The sequence below is a fragment of the Oenanthe melanoleuca genome, chromosome 2, assembly GCF_029582105.1.
Source record: "Oenanthe melanoleuca isolate GR-GAL-2019-014 chromosome 2, OMel1.0, whole genome shotgun sequence".
In the NCBI taxonomy this organism is placed as follows: Eukaryota; Metazoa; Chordata; class Aves; order Passeriformes; family Muscicapidae; genus Oenanthe; species Oenanthe melanoleuca.
The window spans coordinates 135,470,361-135,489,040 of record NC_079335.1 but is presented as its reverse complement, the minus strand read 5'-3'; the positions used below and the strand labels follow the sequence as shown (position 1 = coordinate 135,489,040).

At 37.0% G+C, this 18,680-nt stretch overlaps 1 protein-coding gene across 16 annotated transcripts in view; it reads left to right on the top strand.

Moving 5' to 3' along the window:
- PARD3 (par-3 family cell polarity regulator) overlaps positions 1–18,680 on the top strand; it is a 440,327-nt gene that overhangs the window by 192,761 nt on the left and 228,886 nt on the right. The gene's annotated exons all lie outside the window — the stretch shown is intronic.

The window sequence follows — 18,680 nt, the reverse complement described above, 5'->3', positions numbered from 1 at the left end:
AGCAATAGGACATAAACTCAGAATTTGCTTTAAACAGAAGAGCTTCAAAATGAAATTTGCTATTTGACACAGCCCAGACTTTGTTACACTGTACTGTGTGAATGTAGGGGAAGGTTTATAATCCAGCATTGGGCTGCTGTCCTGGGACTGATCTCCTTCACCCACAAACCCCTTACTGACATTTGAAGTTTGGCATTGCCAAATCATAGCATACTCCAAACATTCTTTATTCAAGTCCATTCTTAGTTTAAAAGGAGCTTAAATAATATCACAGAGTATTAAGAAAAACCCCTCAAACTCCTCCCAAATGTGAGTTATTAACTATTTTTGTGCCTTGTAATTATCTGCAAATTAATTATATGTTCTATGAGAAAAATTCTGTCTTTGGTCTTTCTGTTCTTTCTTCTGCACATTTAATGCCAGTGTCCCTTCCGTTGCTGTTTTCCTCCAGGAGGACCCAGTGTTAGGTTGGATGAAGTGTGCTGCTGTCTCTCTATCAGCCTGTGTTGAAAGGGAAAGTCAGTGCCCAGATTTGAAGGCACCTTTTGAGTTGGTTCTGCTTGTTTGATGCTGTTGAGGCATATTTCCATGCATCATTAGATTTGCACTATGGCAGTTAATGAAACTGTTGTCTCAGCAAAAGAAGTTAGATTAGAAATCTTAATAGTGATCATCTTGTAAAGTATTTGGTACATGAAATTTTAATATATGATGTTTCATATTAAGCTTTGTGTTGATTTTAGTCTCTGGAAAGCTTAACTACTTCAATTTGTTCACCAGCTAGGTAAATAATTTGCCAGTAGTGGTAGACTGGTAGCATTTTTGTTACCAGAGTTAACTGTTCACAGTTTGAAATTGTAAATATGATGTTTCTTTAGAGCAAGTTCTCTGCTTTTTGTTTTTGTTTGTTTGTAGTGGTGGTTTTTGTATTAACAGAGAGGGTTTATTCTTTGAATATGTTAATGATTCTATACATACCTGGAAGATCACAATCCTTTTCCAGTTTCATATTAGCAGGGTAATTAATTAGACTGAAACCTGTTTAGCAGGATACATACAGGATAAGAAAATTTGCTGGGAGAGTGGGATACACTATGTGGAAGAAGGGAAGGGCCTGGAACGGGATGGAGTAGCTGCAGACAGAGCTATTCTTCCACACCTTTTGGGGTTTTTAATATCTTCTTCAGTATCCTCTGTGGGATGTTGTTTCCCACTGGTTAAACCTTCGCTTCTGAAAAGGGGAAGCTCAAGCAATGAGGTTGCAATCTGGCATAATCAATTAACTTAGCAACTTCCAGTTGTGTTCCAGTGTGCTTGGCAGAGCTGTGGAGGGGCTGGAGTGCTCTGTGCACCCCACCAGGACGTGCAGAAAGAGCAGCAGACAGCAGGTCTGGCACCAAGGGTAAGGCAGCAACAGTGCCAAGAAACCTGCAGGGCAGACCCATTACAGATACCAGGGGGATTAATAGTGCTGATCTAACCTGCCTTTATGGCTCTTCAGAGAAGGTAGTAGAAAATATTGTGCTCATCTTGCAGACTCCAGAGACACTTTGTTGGATGAAGACCTCTTCTGTCTGGGCTCAAATTACTTCTCTCAAAGCTGCCCTCATCTCTTTCTTTTGAATATAAGGAATTCCAGGCTGATCTTTGTCACCTTCTGGCATAAATGAACACTCACTGGAATTACATTTTGAAAGCGTGATGTGCCAAAGAAGTACAATTATTTTTGTGTGGACAACACCTCATTTCCTATGAACAGCACTAGGGAGCAAAAGCTGTAGCATCACAGTTAATTCTGAAGATGAAACAGGAGACTTTGTTCCTAGGAAACCATTATAAACCACTGTAGCAGGGATTAATAAGGGCATGGAATTAGATATGTTCAAGTAGATGTTAGAGAAGTAGTTCTGTAAACTTGTCTGGGTTTTAGCACCTAAGAATGGAGGAATGTATGAAGCCCATTAAAATTTCTGGCAGGAATTGTTTTTGCTTGTATCTGTTGAGTTTTACTTGGACTCCAGTAAATTAGAGTGATGCATCAAATAAATGGAAAAGACTGTCTGGTTTACGAGTCCTTTTAGGTCTTCTGGATGTATGTGCTGGTCAGCTGTGTCTGCCTAGCAATTGTTCCCAATTAGTTCCAGAGTCCACAGGGCAAATGATCCATGTGTTTCCCAGTAACTTCTTATATTTCTCAAGCCCATGAGATAAGTTATGTAGAACTCTGTACCAAGAATCATTTCACTCCTATGGAGCCAAAAATGCCAATTTATTTTCAGAATATATTTAGAAAGATAAGGATTTTTAAGGGACTTTTTACAAGAGCATGTAGTGATAGGACAAGGAGGAATGGATTTAAACTGACAGAGACTAGGTTTAGATTAGATATAAGGAAGAAAATTTTCACTAGGAGGGCAGTGAGGCACTGAAACAAGTTGCTCTAAAAAGTTGTGGATGCCCCATCCCATCAAGGCCAGGTTGGATGGGGGTCTGAACAACCTGGTCTAGTGAAAGGTGCCCCTGTCCATGGCAGAGGGGTTGGAGCTATTGGTGATCTTTAAAATCCCTTCCAGCCTATACAATACTGTAATTTTATGATCATGTTTCTTACTCTTTCACTCAATTAATTCTTTTTTACAGATTGTCAAGTACTAGGGAAAAAAAAAGTGAAGTCTTTAATTTGATTCTGAAATATCTTAAAAAAAGGAAAAAGTTGTTTTTTATTCTTTGCCTTGCCCTTCACAACCCCTTCCTTTTCCCTAGTGCAACCAAACTTTAAAGAATAGTTGAAAAATCTTATTTTCTCTGAAATTTATTCATATATGTGGTAATGTCACTTTTATTTGAGAACTCTTTCTTCCCTCAGTTCACCTCAAGACTTGCTTGGGCCCTGATCAAATCTGGCCTCATGCTGTTTCATACCAGGGAGACATGAAAAGGAATGCGTGAAAGAGTTAAAGTTTTCACCAAGTTTAGGTACACAGAAACTTTCTCTCACATGGTCATTTTTGTTTTATTAGTCAAATATTGGAACTGACAGCAAACAAGACACCTTGAATTGAAACAGTATATTCCTTTCTCAGCTGGTGGGGAATGGGTGTGAGGACAGCAGGAGAGGAAATCATAAAACAGCCTCGCTTAAGTTGGTCAGATTTGCAAATACAGCAAGTTTAGTGTATTTGAAATTATGTGTAATTCTACATACAGATATATTTTTTTTTATACATTTATGTATTTGGTGTATATCTTTATTTAGTAGTGCATGACAACAAGGTAGGAGATGGAGTAAAATTTCATTACTGAATTACTGAAGAACATGTGAACATGTCTGATTCCTAAGTGCCCTGTTGCTTTTTGGTACCCAGCAAAAGCCAGAGACTGGAGCAACTGAAATGCATTCTGGAATGGTGAGAGAAGCTGGTTACTGCTGCTGTCTTCTTGAGCAGAAATGTTCTGTATGGAACACTTCCCTGAGTTATTTTTGTTCATGACATCTGTCCATAGTAATCTGGTGCAGTTTCTCTGCTTCCTGTTGCAGCAGGATCAGACGTGGAAGCAGCATATGGGTCTTGTGTCTCCAGCTGTAGAGTACCTGCCTTCAGCTTGTATTTTCAGCAAAATAAGGCCTGCTTTTAATATGATTGAATATGCTCTCTTCAAACATTTGGATACTATAAATTAATGCGTTTCAGCACTGTCAAGTTGAAAAATAATCAAAGCTTCAGAGGTAGGCTGGTGAATTTAAACCACTAATTTCATGTGGATTTGTCAAATTTTTATGTAACAGCAAAAAACTTGTTTCTATTTAATGCCTTAAGAAAGAAGGCAGCAATGCAGCTCATTTACTTTGTTTATTTCTAAATGTTATGGCTAATGTATATATTTTTGTTTTCACTAGTGTATCTCTTTTGTGCATCCCCTTGTCTGACAGGTGTATTTTTGCTTTTTTTTTTCCTCTTGATTTTATCTTTTATTGTGACTGTAACTGCAGTGGTAGGGTCTGTGAATTCTCTTTCATGGCCTGAAGATGGGGGTGGCTCAGGGGTGGAGGCTCTTATCTCAAACTCCTCACACACAGAGGTTGAAACTCCAGTAAAAATTATTGCCATTGTAAGGAGCTTGGCTTTGAGATTTGGAAAAAGGAATAGCTAGGCTTCAGTTAGAGGAATAATTTTTAACTGGTTATCCATTACTCTGTAAAATGTCAGGGTAGAGTCTATTGCTTTCCTCTCTCTTCAAAGACCATGCAGTTCATAATTTGTGTCTTGTGGTAACAACCTTAATGAACATAGAGCCATGGCAGCATATACATTATGAAATACAAAGATGGTTTTAAAGCTTGTCATACTCTCTATAAAGGATATCTCTCACAAAAATGGAGAAATGCATGTGTTGAGTGCTGTACATAATGCAGAGAGCTGTCTTTCTGGGGGGTTGTCAGAGAAGGTCCTGCATGAAACGCAGGGAATGTGTGTGTGTGTGTAACCATGAGGCTGCCCAGTGTTTGTGAGACTAGGCAAGAACACAGGCTGATCATGGGAGGGGTAAATGTCACCAAATATCATGTGATTGCTTGCTGCTGGCTTGGCACATGATTTAATGTTGAGTAATTGGGCATGGTTGTAACCAGGAGAGGTAGAAGTGACCAGTGCACTGGTGGAGGATTTACTTTAAGTTTGTGTTAATCATAGAGGTGGTTGGAAGACTTCAAGGTGCTCTTGCAAGTGTTCAAAGTCTCAATTCCCATATCCACTTGCAAATAAATGTTTTTTACTCCTTGAGATGGGTTCTTGGCCCTGTGATCACTCTGGCTTCACTCTGATAGACAGCTAACCCAACTGCTACAGCAGTTTTTTCTTCTGGACTTTGTACTGTGAAGATGGTGGAAAGCTTGTTTTGGCCAAAGAATATTTTCTCTTAGCTGGTGCTGCTACAGGTAATTAGGTATTGACTGCTCCCTTTATTTCTTTATATTGGCAAGATGTGAACTATTTCAGTGTAGGAGCTTGAATGCTCAGATAAAATGTAAGCTATCAAGTGCTGGCTTCTCAGCCTCCACTCAGCATGAAGAGGGACAATTACAGCTCAGTAAGGGCAGTGGTCTGAGGCAGCCAAATGCCGTGTCTGGCTGCCAGAAGAGCACCCTGACATCTTGGAGCTGTTACTAAATACATGTGTAATAATGTTTTCCTTATTTTTTTCTCCTTTTTTCTTTGACTAATCACCCCTATGGAATACTTTGTATATGTAATATGGTCAAAATTTGTATGCAATTTCTAAAAGCATTTGACTTCCCATGAGACTGTTGTGGTATTGGATTATCACTGATCTGTGTGGGTCTACAATTAAGTAATTATTCTCTAAATTTGTTTCAGTGTTCTTCCTCTTTTATTAGGTAGGAAAAAATGGTATGTGTAGTGAGCTCCAAAGTGAGAAACCTTTATTTCAGTGATCATAATGTGAGTATTCTAAAAACTATCCAGACTCCTGGTTTGTTTACCACTGGGTATGGATCTGCCTCCAGCTGAGCATGCAGATCTCAGCTGGTCCCTTCCAGGCTGGATGTGCTGAGCTGCTTCCAGCAGTGAGGTTCTGCTGCTGGGGAAGGGCTCAGCTCCCACAGACACATCTCCATCTGGGAATGGCTGGAGCTGGTTCTGCTACATGTCAGAATGCTTAAAAATGGTCAGGGAAGGGGAATCAAGCTCTTATGATGTGTATGTAAGTGCTCTGGTTCTGTATGTATGGTTTCTGCTTTTAAGGTTAAAATTTTCACCATGTTTTTCTGTGGTGAGAATCAGGACCACAGGTCTGTTCTAGGTATAATCTGACTTTGGATCTGACTCGATTCAGATCCAGATTTCTAAATCTAATCCTAATTTCCATATTTAAAATATCTTTTTCTGATTTTTTTGTATTCCTACACCCATGGAAGAGTTTTCATATCTCCTGAACTCAAAAGAATATCAGTGTTTTCCTGTATAAACCTTAGATGTGAATATGTTAGTACAGATATTTGTTAAATATTCTCTGAATGTTTGTGCATAACCACAGAAACAAAGAAGCCTTAAAGAGAATTATTTTTATGCTGATTGCATCAGTATGTACAGAGGTAGAATAAAATTTCAAGATACAACCAATACAGTATGTATTAGTGTTAAGAAAATATGAATCTGGAATTTTTAAGTCTGTGCACTTTCATAGAAAATGGACATTTCTGGACATGACCATAATTGTATATTTTGGAGAGAGAAGACACTTCTTATTTGTCTTGGAGTCATGAACAGATTTGAAGCTGTTTTTCAGTGCTGAGGATTTCAGTTTATATGAGGTAGGAGGTTGGAATAAACAGCTTTATTGCTTGGGGACAGCTGTAGTGGTGATGCTTTTATAAACACTGTTTCATGCTGGCATCTTTCTTGTTCTCCTTTCAAAAATAATATGTCATTTCATACTGTGTATTAAATAGGTGAGACAGTTGGGGGCTACAGTCATCTTTCAGTTATATGCTGCTGTGTAGGTATGAATTTAGTGGCAGAATGTAACTCCATATGTGTCCACATTTAATAAAAAAAAAAGAAAAAAAAAAAAAAGAAAAAAAGCCAAACCAAAACCAGAAATAGCAATTTAACAAAAATACTCATGTTTTTTAATTACTATAGAAAAAGACATGCATCATGTTCAGGTGTGTATTATCCTCATTATCCTTGCACTCAAACACTCTCAAAGATATTTAAGTGTAAGCAAGCAGATGATAGACTGATCTGAAACATAAAGAATCAACAGCCCAGGTTGGAAGACACCTGATCCTACCTTTTGTGTTAAAGGAGAGCCTAGGTGAGACTACCTGGTACCCTGTACCCTGACCTGGTGCCCTGCCCAGTCCTGTCTTGTCCCTCCAGTGATGGGGACTGTATCATATTTTAGGGAGGTTCTTCCAGTGATTGATTGTTCTGATTATAACAAAATCCCCCCAAAAACAAAACTAAACCAAACCAAAGAGACACCACAAACAAATCTTTCTTGTATTAAGGTGAAATCTTGCATGAAGCAACTTACACCTGTAGCCCCTTGTCTTCTTGTTGTGTGTTCTTTTTGTGAATTGAGAGCCTCTGTGCTCTCTGTAGCTACCATTTAAGTACTCAAACAATGTGATGAGGTCCCCCTGAGCCTTCTCCAGTAAGAAAAGGTTTAACTTCCTCAGTCCTCCTCCACAATGCATGCTTTCCAAGCCTTTAATCATCTTCACATTCCTCCTGTGACCCCTCTCCAGAGCATCCTTGTCTTTCATGGGCTGTGGCAGAGAGATCTTGGTGCAGTTCTGCAGGTGCAGCCTGACAAAGGCTGAATGGAGTGAGATAAAACAACTCTGCTACTGTCTGCTGTAAGAGCCACTCTGCTTTGCAGAAACTTTTTGGAAAGTGTTGTCACACATGAAAGGCATTTTCTGACTTGCTGGTAACCATAGACTGGTATTTTTCTGCTGTTTTGGACCAAGTTATTTAAATAATCCTGTTGTTATGGTAATTTATGGTAATGAACTTACCATACCAGCAGTATAAATAATACTTTTAAAAATTGCACAGAGATGCTGTAGGAAACTTTCAATTAATTATTGCTGTTATTTTTTTTTACTGTTTTCTAAATAATATGTGGAACAGTATTATCTCATTCTTTTTAGACTTCTGTCTGTCCATGGCAGCAGGTCAAATAATGAAATCTGAAAATCCATTAATGGCTTTGGAAAAGCATTTTGTCAAAGGATGTGTCCAGATTTTTTCTTACTTGTTTTCTTTCTTCATGCTGTGAAAAAGGTTTATCTTCTCATATGTTTATTTTCTACTCCAGGTGTATATAATGCATTCCCACTTCTGGTTTATAATAAAAATGCTCTCTCTGTTTTCATAATGTGCTTGTTGGTGCTACTGTGCTGTGTCTTCAGTAGTCCTGATGGGAATGTGGCAGGAGTTAGTCCTGTTCAGCCCAGCTTGGGGTGATGATGGTCACAGCTTCCCCCTGCACAGCCCTCCCTGCAGGGAAGGAGGGGGAGAGGTGGCCCCGAGATGGCCGAGTGAGCAGCACTGAGCCACAATCACAGAGTGCCAGAGTAATGCAGAACTGAAATACATTAGTAAAATTAAAATTTGTCCTCATTCCCTCGGTGGGTCATACAGTTAATGAAAATAGATCCAACCAAATTAAGATAATTTATTTCATTAGTTTACGGCACTGTAAAACTTTTCAGGGCAGTACAGCCCTTCTGTGCAAACCTGAAATAGGTGCAGTTCCACTGTTCACTTCAAAGACCACAAAGGTTAAAACTTTTAAGTGTATTAAAGCAATTCTGTTAATTGTGTCTATAGAGGATTCTCCCTTGCCCTTCTTGGTAAAGTATTTTTAATTTAAAATTCACATTACACTCGTTCTGCATTCTAGCTTTTAACCAAAGTGTAAATATGTGATTACTTGTGTCTTCAAGGCATAAAAAGAAATTATGCATTTTTGTTTCAGAAGGTGGTACTGGTAGTACATAGTATTGATATTTTTATCTTTTTCTCCCTATCATTCTATATTCTTATTTTCTCTGCCCTGCCTTTCTCCTGTGTACCTGCTTAATGGTTTGTAATACAAGTTGCTATGGGGCAGGAACCAATTCCTTGGAAGGACAGAAAAGAGGTGCTGTCTCTACACTCTATTCACTACATCCCTTTCCAGTTTTTGTTTTTGTGCAGTCTTGATGCTGGTTTTTTTCTATGTTCTATTAGAAAGACACCATGCAAAATTAGAATGTTATCCCAGATGCTGTAGGTTTGGGTTTTTTTTCACTGAATCACAGAATGATTTGGCTTGGAAGGGGCCTCTGCAGATCATGTAGTCCAACCACCTGCTAAAGCAGTTCCTCTGGACTGCACATGGTCATACCCAGGCAGGTTTTGAATATTTCTGGAGAAGGAGACTCCACAAACCCTCTGGGCAGCCTTTTCCAGTACTCTGTCACCTTCATAGAATTATTTTCTTCTTCCTTTCAAATTATAAGAAAACCCAATATGAAAAATTTGTTTGGTTTCTTTGTCAAACCAAGCTTTTATAAGTCTGCATTAGAAGCCAAACTGGTCTTAGCTTAAGCTTCACATTAGCCTAATTTTTAGTTAACCTAATTCACATTGTAGAATCTTCTTGACCTTAAATGGAAAAATATGTGCCTTTTTTTTTTTTTTAATACTCTGATTTTCTTCCTGGTACATTTTTTTCTTCTAAATGGCTTATGTTACTTATTTTAAAGTAATATTTACATTGTAGTGAAAGCTTTAGTCTTCCTACACTAAAATAAAAACATTTTTTACACTAAAATAAACTTTCCTGGACTGGAACATGGATGTGAGAGCTCTTGGCTTCTCACTATAGTTTTTAGGGAGGTTCAGGTAAATCACTGCTGAGACCTGCAAGTCAGTTAACTCCAAGCAGAACAGAAATAAAGACAAAGCAGTTTTTTTGGGCAAGGGAAAAAGACAGAATTTATCTGAATGGGAAACTTATCTTTATCTAATTTATCAAATAATAGCAGGATTATTTTCATATTTTTTCTTTCTATGAATTTTTCTTTCTATGATTTTTTCTTTCACTAACTGTGAGGAAGTTTCTTTCAGAAAAGGGCCAAGTTTGTCCTTTTTGTTGTGGAAGTGATAGTTAATTTATCTTCCATTGGTGGAAATAGGAAAGGTGCTTGCTCTTTAAAATCCTGTGTGGACAGGTCATTTTAATGGCATGGTTGCACTTTGCTGTAAATGGGAATGAGACTGTGTAACTTAGAGTTAATAATTGAGTTATGTGGAAGTAATTTGTCTGGGTTTTTGTTTTATTTTGGGTTTTAAATTTAATCTTGATTTTATTGCTTAAGTATGAGCATTTCATTATTGAATGTAGTACTCTCTGGCTGTATTAAGTGGTTGCTGTAATTTATAGGCTACTTTGAGAAATGTCATGATTCTCATGAAGCGACACAGCAAGATTTAGAGAGTGCAGCAACTGAGTGAATGGAATTACGTAATATGACTTAGTTGATGTGTGATACCATAAGATTTTAATTTATTTCCTCAGTATAACTGGGTGAGAAAAGAAGATAATAGGCCAGCCCTGCCAGTTCATTCAGTGGCTGATTTGAAAATAAGTCCATTCTAAATTGATCTTGAAACTACTTGGAGTTGCATATGAAGTGGTCAACTTCCTATCCAGGGTGAGCAGGGACAGCAGGAACTGAGCTGGTTAGGAAATGAGGCTGTATGAAGAAGTTGTTTACTTCTATATATGTCACATGCAAAATAGAAAAAAACCCCAAAAAACAACAACTCTCTTTTTTGTAAATACTTTTATTTGATCTGATTTAATGAATAATTAAAAATATTTTCAAAAGACCCAAGAACTAACTGCCAGGTGCCTTATGGCACTGGTGAAGTTTTTTAATGAATCCCTGTGCTAAAGAAAGAACACTAATGTGTAACTGATGCAGTTACTCTGGACCAGGGAGATTCCATACTCAGAATACACAGAATTAAAGCAAATACAACACATCTAGTGTTTCCATGAAGAAGCAATTGATTGGATGAACAAAAGAGTTTCTGTAATAAACTGCTGCAAAGATTTTACTTTTCAAAAAAATACTAGTTTTAATTTTGATCTATTGAATGTGTTATTTTAAGAATAAGAATTGTTGCCCAGATTTCATATTAAGGTATTACTTTCATGCCATCTGCATGTGGTTACTTCAACTTCATTTGGATTGAAATTTTTTATGCTTCTTTTTCCAGCCAAGAGTTGACTATTTATGAATTCGAGAAAAGTCAGTTGGCTATTATTCTCATTTGCCATTGAAAATATGGCATGTTTTTGCTGTTTAAAAATCAGAGCAATATACTTATAAAATTATTTCTGAAATGGGAGGGATAAAATTACCCTTTGGTTTGTGTACTGCAGGCATTTTTAGAGACTATGGAATAAACACATGAGGAGTAAGGTACCCAATATGATCCAAACCTCTGGTTCTCTTACTATTTCTTCAAAATGCTAGGCAGGAAGCCAGTGTTCAGTCACTTTGTTTCAAAGCTTAATTTCCTCTTCCTTTTGCGATACCCTCATTTGTCTTCAAAAATCTTTACTTTCCTAATGTGTAGGAACTCATGATTGCTTTTAATTTCCATTCATTTATCCAAAGCACAGACTATATTAAATGTCCCAAAAGAAAGTGGTCATATCTGTTAGCATCTCTGTTTAAAATTATTGAAAGTTGCACTGAGTATTCCATCATGCCATTTTTATTTACCTTGCTTTTCTAGCCAATAATTGTTACAACAAAGCACAGACTTCATAAAGCAACCCCATCAGTAGTTCTTCCTTATAGTTCTACTTTGCCACTAGAAATAGCTTTCTCCTTATGAAAACTCTTTTAACTCATCCTCTTGTCAGAACTGATGGATTTTTCTGGTGACTTTTGAAAGTCTTTAAAACTGTTCTCTATGCAAAAGACATGATACTATATTTCAGTAGGATAGTGTGTATGGTAGCATTATGGGTAGGTGAAATTAATATAGCTCACAATCTGACAATTTTTTTCTCTAAATTAACAAATGTCAGTCTTACTAAAAAACTAAAGATTGGGTAGGAGGCACTTTAGCACCATACTGGTGTGTCAGAGGACAGCAGAATATACTGGGCTGTAGGCTGGGAAATATGTGGGGAAAAAAAAAGTTGATATATTAGAATCAGTGTGAACCCACATATCTACCTACACCATTGCAACATAGCTCTTTAATGATTGTTTAATTTTATGGCTCCTCATGTTTGAGACATTTTGTGCATGTAAAGTAAAAGGAGGCAGGTGGAAGAGTTGTGCCCTCCCATGGTGGCCCCTGGGGCTCTGAGCACGTTGGTGTCAGGCAGGCTTTGACTTGTTTTACTCCAAAGGCAAACCTCAGCAACCTTGGGTGAAACCAGAGCAGTGCTTGCATTTGCTGAGTGCAGCTGAGACTGTTGTGGGAGGTGGGAGTCGCTTCGAAACCACCCTGGGGCTGTTTCAGCAGAGCAGCTGTGGGGCTCAGTCGAGCTGGGTGTTCTGGGGAGGAGTGGTACCTCTGGGTCATCTCAGCCAGGAGACTCCACAAAAGATAAAGTTCATTGGGTTTGTGATGCTATCCTAGTTTGCCAGTTAGAACACAGTGAACCTTCACGTTCGTTTTTATAGCTCAGCTTCTTTACTGCTCGTCAATATAAACATTGGAGTTAAATGAAGTTCAGGTCCATACTTGTTTGTATACCAGAAATACAGAGCAATTTCTTAACTGTTCATTTTTAGGAACACTTTTAAAGGGTTGTCATTGATAACTTGCATATATATACATATATATGAGCATCTGTACGTTTACATGTGTCTGTATATAACTTCTAAAACTTTCAGACAAAGCTTTTTCATGTATTTTTTCTTAAACATTCACGTTGCTCAGTTTTAAGTCATTTTCCTTATATCTTGTGCTTATCTTGATATCATTAGTAATTGTTTTAGATAAGAAAGTGCCCAGTGTAAACTTCAGCATACTGGAAGAGCTAGTAAATAAATATAATAGTTTTTTCTTGTAAAAAAAATTTGACTGTTTTAAGCCTTGCAAAAAGCAATGGTCTTTATGGTTATGTCTACAGCGAGTCTGAATTGACAGTGATGGCATAAGATGCTGGGTTTGTTCAGTCACACAGACCAGCATCAATGGAATTCATTTAACAGTCTGGAAAATTGGTCTTACATCATATGTTTTTAAAGTAATAATAATAATTATTCAAGTTTAGATTCTAAGAAGATCTTTGAAGAAAGGCTGAACTTCAAGCATATGCACATCAATATCTCAATTTTCAAATCCTGGTTTATTTTTTTTTCCCTGTTTTAATACCAGTAGTCTAAACTGGGATAGCTTGTAGGTAGTTATAGTGATTAAAATCTAGGAGACCCTAAATAAGATTGGGGGTCAGAAAAGCTGTTTAGTGTGGCAGGGACTCTGGGAAGCACAGTCCTCATTGCATCTGGAGCAAGAAGCTTGAATATCATTTCAAGAAGGAATGTTTCAGAAATGCTCAAATAACCAGTTCACGCTCAATTCTTTAGTGTTATAAATCTGTAAATGGATTCTGCAAGTCACCTCTCTAATCTCAGTGACAAAGTTAATTTTTTCTCCCCCCTGAAGACATTAATGTCACAGTGTGGGATAGTTTTAACTTCCTTCCCTTCTGTTTTAGTAGCCTGGCAGAGCAGATATCACGGTCCCTGACACATCATTTTTTCTCCATACAGTACAGTGTACTTTGGGGCTGTAGCACAGCAGTAGACTGGCCCAGGAATCACAATCTGGGATTATTGTCTTTGTGTATCCTCAAGGAGTAATATTTTAAAGTCACTGCATCTGTTGGTACTTAAGAGCATGATTTTTGCGTTTAATTTTTGCCAGTTTTTACCATCTGTGTGTCTGTTTTTTGGCTCCTCACTTTAATTTTTCAGTTTAATTTCTCAGTTGCACTGGGATTGCTTTCTCTTTCTCACACATGCTCTTTTTGAGTCATCCGTGAACTTATATTAAAAAAAAGAAATTATTTACAGCAGTTGCATAAGAAAATTCTTGGCCTTCACATTTTGATTTTTTTTAATGATCTCTTTATATTGAGTCTCTTAGTAAATGCATGTCATTTTTGGAAGTGAAGTAACTTATTAGACTTTGTTTAAGTTTTATAAAATTACTTTTGGATTAAATTGAAGCATTTTGGCGGGAAAAGCTAGCTTGATCACATTCAACACATTCTAGTCTTTCATACTCATTTAGTTTTTAATGCCCAGGAGGGAATAATTTTCTTGAGAAATCTGTGTTATAATCATAAACAGACATAATTCAGTAATTTTCTCATGAAACATTGGCTGAAGTTCTCGCACTAATGACTTGAAGCTCACACAAGCGAGAAGGTTTTTGTTTAAATTCCAAGAAAAATACTAATGAAATGCATTAAAATAGAAACCAAAAATACAGGCAGTGTGTTATGGGCTGTTTTCAATAAAAATGGTATATCTTCATCAATTGAATAAATGTCTCACAAATTCAGGCATGTTCTAGCATTTCAAGAATGTTCTGATAGTACTTGAGCCATTTTCTCTGCTTATCTCTGATAATTTTTTTACAAAAAATTATATTATGTAAATAAAGTTTTAATGTACAAGGGTAACTGTATAGCACATCTGTCAAATGTTTTGCCTCTGTATGCATTTGTGAGTATTGAAAACTCCACTGCTGCTCTAATCTTTTTCTTGATTTACACATTTTGCTTCTCACTTAAAATATAATACATTCCTTAAGATCAAATTTAGTGGCTTTTTAAAAGCATGCTAGTTTCTTTTTAGCCTCTTTCAAATATTTGTAACTGAGGATTTTAGAGTTTGTATTTACCTCCTGGTGTACTTGCTTGCTCTTAGTGGATTTTAAACCAGAATATGAACTTGCTTCCCTTTTGATCTTCCCCCCTCACAGTTTCTAATGAATATTTTGTGTAATGCTGCACAGAACACTGAGTAAGGATTACATTAAAATACCAGTACTAGCAGGTAAATACATGTTCCTTTTTGAATAAGTGGCTCCTATAATCTGTAGTGCCCTCTCTCTATGTGAGCTGCTTTGCATTATTAACAGTACTGTAGATTATCTAAAGACCAAAAGGAGTAAAACTTTGTTCACCTGAGAAACCTTTTTCTGAAAGGAAGTGTTGCTGTGAATTTCCAAGGAGCAGAATTAGACATCTTGTCTTCTGTCTGCATATGCCTATAGCTTTTCCTAAAAACACTGTAACCACCTTTTACTGTGTTACAAAACTGGAAGGGCATGGTGGTTTTTCCACTAAAAAATGCAGTCTCATTTTCTGCATTCCCTAGTAGAGATTCAAACTGTATTTGAGTGGTACCAGAAATAATTTAAATTACATTTTTCCAAATTTAAATTCCAAAATTTTCCCCAACTCTAAGGATTTTATTACTGCCAAGTTTAAATTCCCAATTTTCTGACAAATATTCTGTTACTGTAAGAGAAAACCTGAGGGAGCAAACCACTATCCATTTCCCAGTGTACTGAGATATGTGCATGTTTGTTACTACTCTATAAAAACATGGAGCTGATTTAGAGTTGATAATATGTAATCAAGAGACTGCTGATTATTTGTTATCCTGTGGCTTAACTCTTAAAATTTTGGGGGTTTTCAGTTGTGAGTATAGAGTAAGAAGCAGGATGCTTTCAGTACTATGGTCTGCTAGAAAGTGCCAGTCCCCTCTGCTGTCTTTTTTTCTTGCCTTTTACATGGAAAGCAAGTTGTCTCGTATTCTCATGAGATGGAGCTGTAATACCATGAGAGCAAAACCATGCATGCATTGGTCTTTCCATAGTGTCAGTTTACTTTGGGCTGAAAGAATTCAAGTAGTATTAAGTATTCCAAATGCAATGATGAGAGCAATCCATCTGTTACCAGCAGCATCCCCTCTGAACTGGAGCCCTGCTCTTACCTTGAATTTTAACTAACTGTATAAATCTAAGGATAACCTATATTTGAATGCCAGGCACTCAGCTGTACTTTACAGGATATTTTAAAAGGCTTGTGGGAAGCTCGATGTAAACTTTTGTCTTAGGTAGTTTCCCAGCTGACTGGTACATTGAATTAATTGAGAATAGGAAGGGCTGGTTCAATTCATTTCCCTCCCTTGTATCTCAGTCATTTTCTGCAACGATGCATAAGGATTGATTGCCATAGCAACAGTGTTTTAGCTTGTACTACTGTGAATGTGGTTAATGATAATAGAATTATCTACTCATTTTAAATCCTGTTATATTATTAGGTCATCTGAGCCATCCTCTTGCTATGTATTGAGTTATTCCCTGTAGCCTATCTTGTAGTTCTTTGTCCATGCTGCTTTTACATGTGTTGAGCAGTGGGGATTCTGCTTCTTCCCTTGGGAGACTTTCGAAATCTGATATATCATTCCATTAAGGATTTTTTCCTGGTATTTAGCCTTATTTTACCTTCTTTCTTCCAGCTACGTGGATTTGTACCACATGGAAGTTCTTTTCTTCTTTCCCATCCAGTGTTTAATCCTTCTTATTTACCTGTATCAGAATATGACAGCTCGGTATTCATGTATTTCTTATAGGATTTTATTATAGGGAAAAGCAGGTTTATAAATACATCCTTTATTCTTTAGTGCCTCATTTTGTCAGGAAACTCCCTAGTACTCAGCTACTATTTAGATTACCTGAACTGCATAGACAAAAAGCTTCCAGCTTTCCCATGTTTAACTCTGTTTGCTGCAGCATATACACCACTGGATTTATGGTTCTTGTGTGTGCATCTGTGCCTTGCTCTGTCTGCTGTTCATAGTGGTTTGGGGTGAGGGGGAAGATGCAGTTTTTTTCTCATAAAGCTGGAGAGATGTTCTTTCATCCTTGCTCCAAGTCAGCAGAGGTCCCCTCTCTGTCTGTCCTTGTATGGCTGGGCTAAGGGTGGATGAGCTCTGCTGTCTCTGTTCCCCTCCACATCCACAGTTTGCACTCTTTACTCTCTGGAAATATACTGGGTTTCTTACTCCTTTCTGCCTGTGTGGTTTTTCCACCATAAAGAGAAATATTTTCTGGTCATGTCCAAAGTGACATACAAGTGGAAATGCAGTTGTCTGCTCCAGTTCAGGCATTTCCAACTCTGGGCTACGTGTAGGTCAGGCAGACCAGGAATTAGTTTAAAACAAATAAAATATAATAAATAAACAAAAATAATAAATAAAATATACAAACACAATTTACAAAATAACAAATAAAATATAATACAGTGGCACTGTGGGTTAGCTGCCTATATATCATATCATTGGCCCATTCCATGTCTACTTTCTCCAGTGTTGTTGTGGAGCTGATAAAGAAGACAGAGGAGTAATGTAATCTTTCCAGTAATCTGTTGTTTTCACTGCTGCTTATGCTTTTGGACTAATTTTCTTCATTAATATTTGATGTTATACCGTTGCCCATTTTCTTTTGTTTTATTCATCTACAGTATAAAGAAGTACTTATTACATTAATATTCATCCATACTACTCCAAGAGGGGAAAAAGACTAAAGGGAATTGCTATGTGAAATTACTTTTGGAGCTAAATTTGATGCAAAATTATTTCATACTGTAGTTAAAACCAGATATATAAATATACCTCAGTATTATCACAGACTAATTATTTAATGTATGGTTATTTTTTATGGGGTTTTTTGGTTTTTGTTTTTGAGAGGTGCTACTTTTTCCAAGTCTTCCCTTTGAAGCTTAGGCTAGACTGCAATTCTCATAATTCTTTGTCTTGCATTTATTTGTGTTTCAATTTCCTCAGTCTCCAGAATTCTCAGTCCACCAGTGTAATATAGTGAAGCCTCACAAAACTCATTGATCATGTTTTAAACCTAAGTTTTATTTCACTGGCAAATTTTATCACTTTGTTTTTAACTTACTCTTCCACTGTTTAGAATAATGTGTGCAAGATATTTAAGTTTCGTTGCTTGCTTTTATTTTAATCAAACTGCAGATTCTAAGTATTGATACTAAGGGATCATTCTGGGCCTGTAAATAGATGAGGATAGAGAACAAAAAAGAAGAGTCAGTAACCTGCTGATTATATTAAATGAAAATTCATAGATTTGAACTAATTTGTTTTGTTTCTCCCCATTTTTTTCCTCTAATCATACAATCTTTTGAGAACACCATGAGCTTTATTAATTTCACTGAGGAGACTCTGAGCCTTTGTCACAGAATTTTCTAATATTTTTTTTTCCTAAATTGGTTTTGCCTTTATAGTAAATCAGTTTGAATATAAGATATAGTGGCCTTTACCTTGTTTCAAAGGTTCACTCTCTGATTCACTCTACTAGTCCTGTAATGATAAAGCAGATAATTTTCTATTTCCCATCTGGTCAGTACTGGTAGATCAGTATTGTCCTTGCACTGCCCTCTGCAAGAGCCAAAGCTGGCCTCAGCAAGGTGCTGGACTAGCCCAGCTGGATTGTCTGAAACTTGATGTGTTCTGTGACACTGGCAAGTGGAAGTGCCCAAAGATCTTGCCCAGGGATGTAGAGAAAGAAGCTCTCAGTGCAGCTTGATTTCTAAAGTCACTTCTTGTTGAACTCCCAGCATTTGCTTGTTCTTCAGGTTTCTTCATGCTTTCTTTTCATAGTTTGAAGAAAAAAGCTTCAGAATGGGAAAGTAATACGAATTGCTTCCATCTGGTTTCCTAAAAATATTTTGTTTTCCTGGTTCAGAAAATAGGTGTGAAGAGTTAAACATTTCTTTCGGGAGGTTTTAGACTTGATTAGCTTAATTGATTGGCTCATCTGGGATTCAAATGTGATTTATGGGAAATGGACAAGTTTCTGTACATTTTTAAACCTTCAACCTGGCTTTAGCTAGTTTGTAACTGATTAACAGCTAAGAAAACCTTGTGTCAAAATCAGAATGTTTAAGTCTGGAATTTAACAGTGTCTATGCTTTTGGGGTTCAGCAGTGTCTATGCTTTTTAAATCCTAATCAACAAATACTTTTATTGTTCTTTTTTGAATTTTGCTCCTCCAAATGATACTGTTTGTATTTAAAATGTG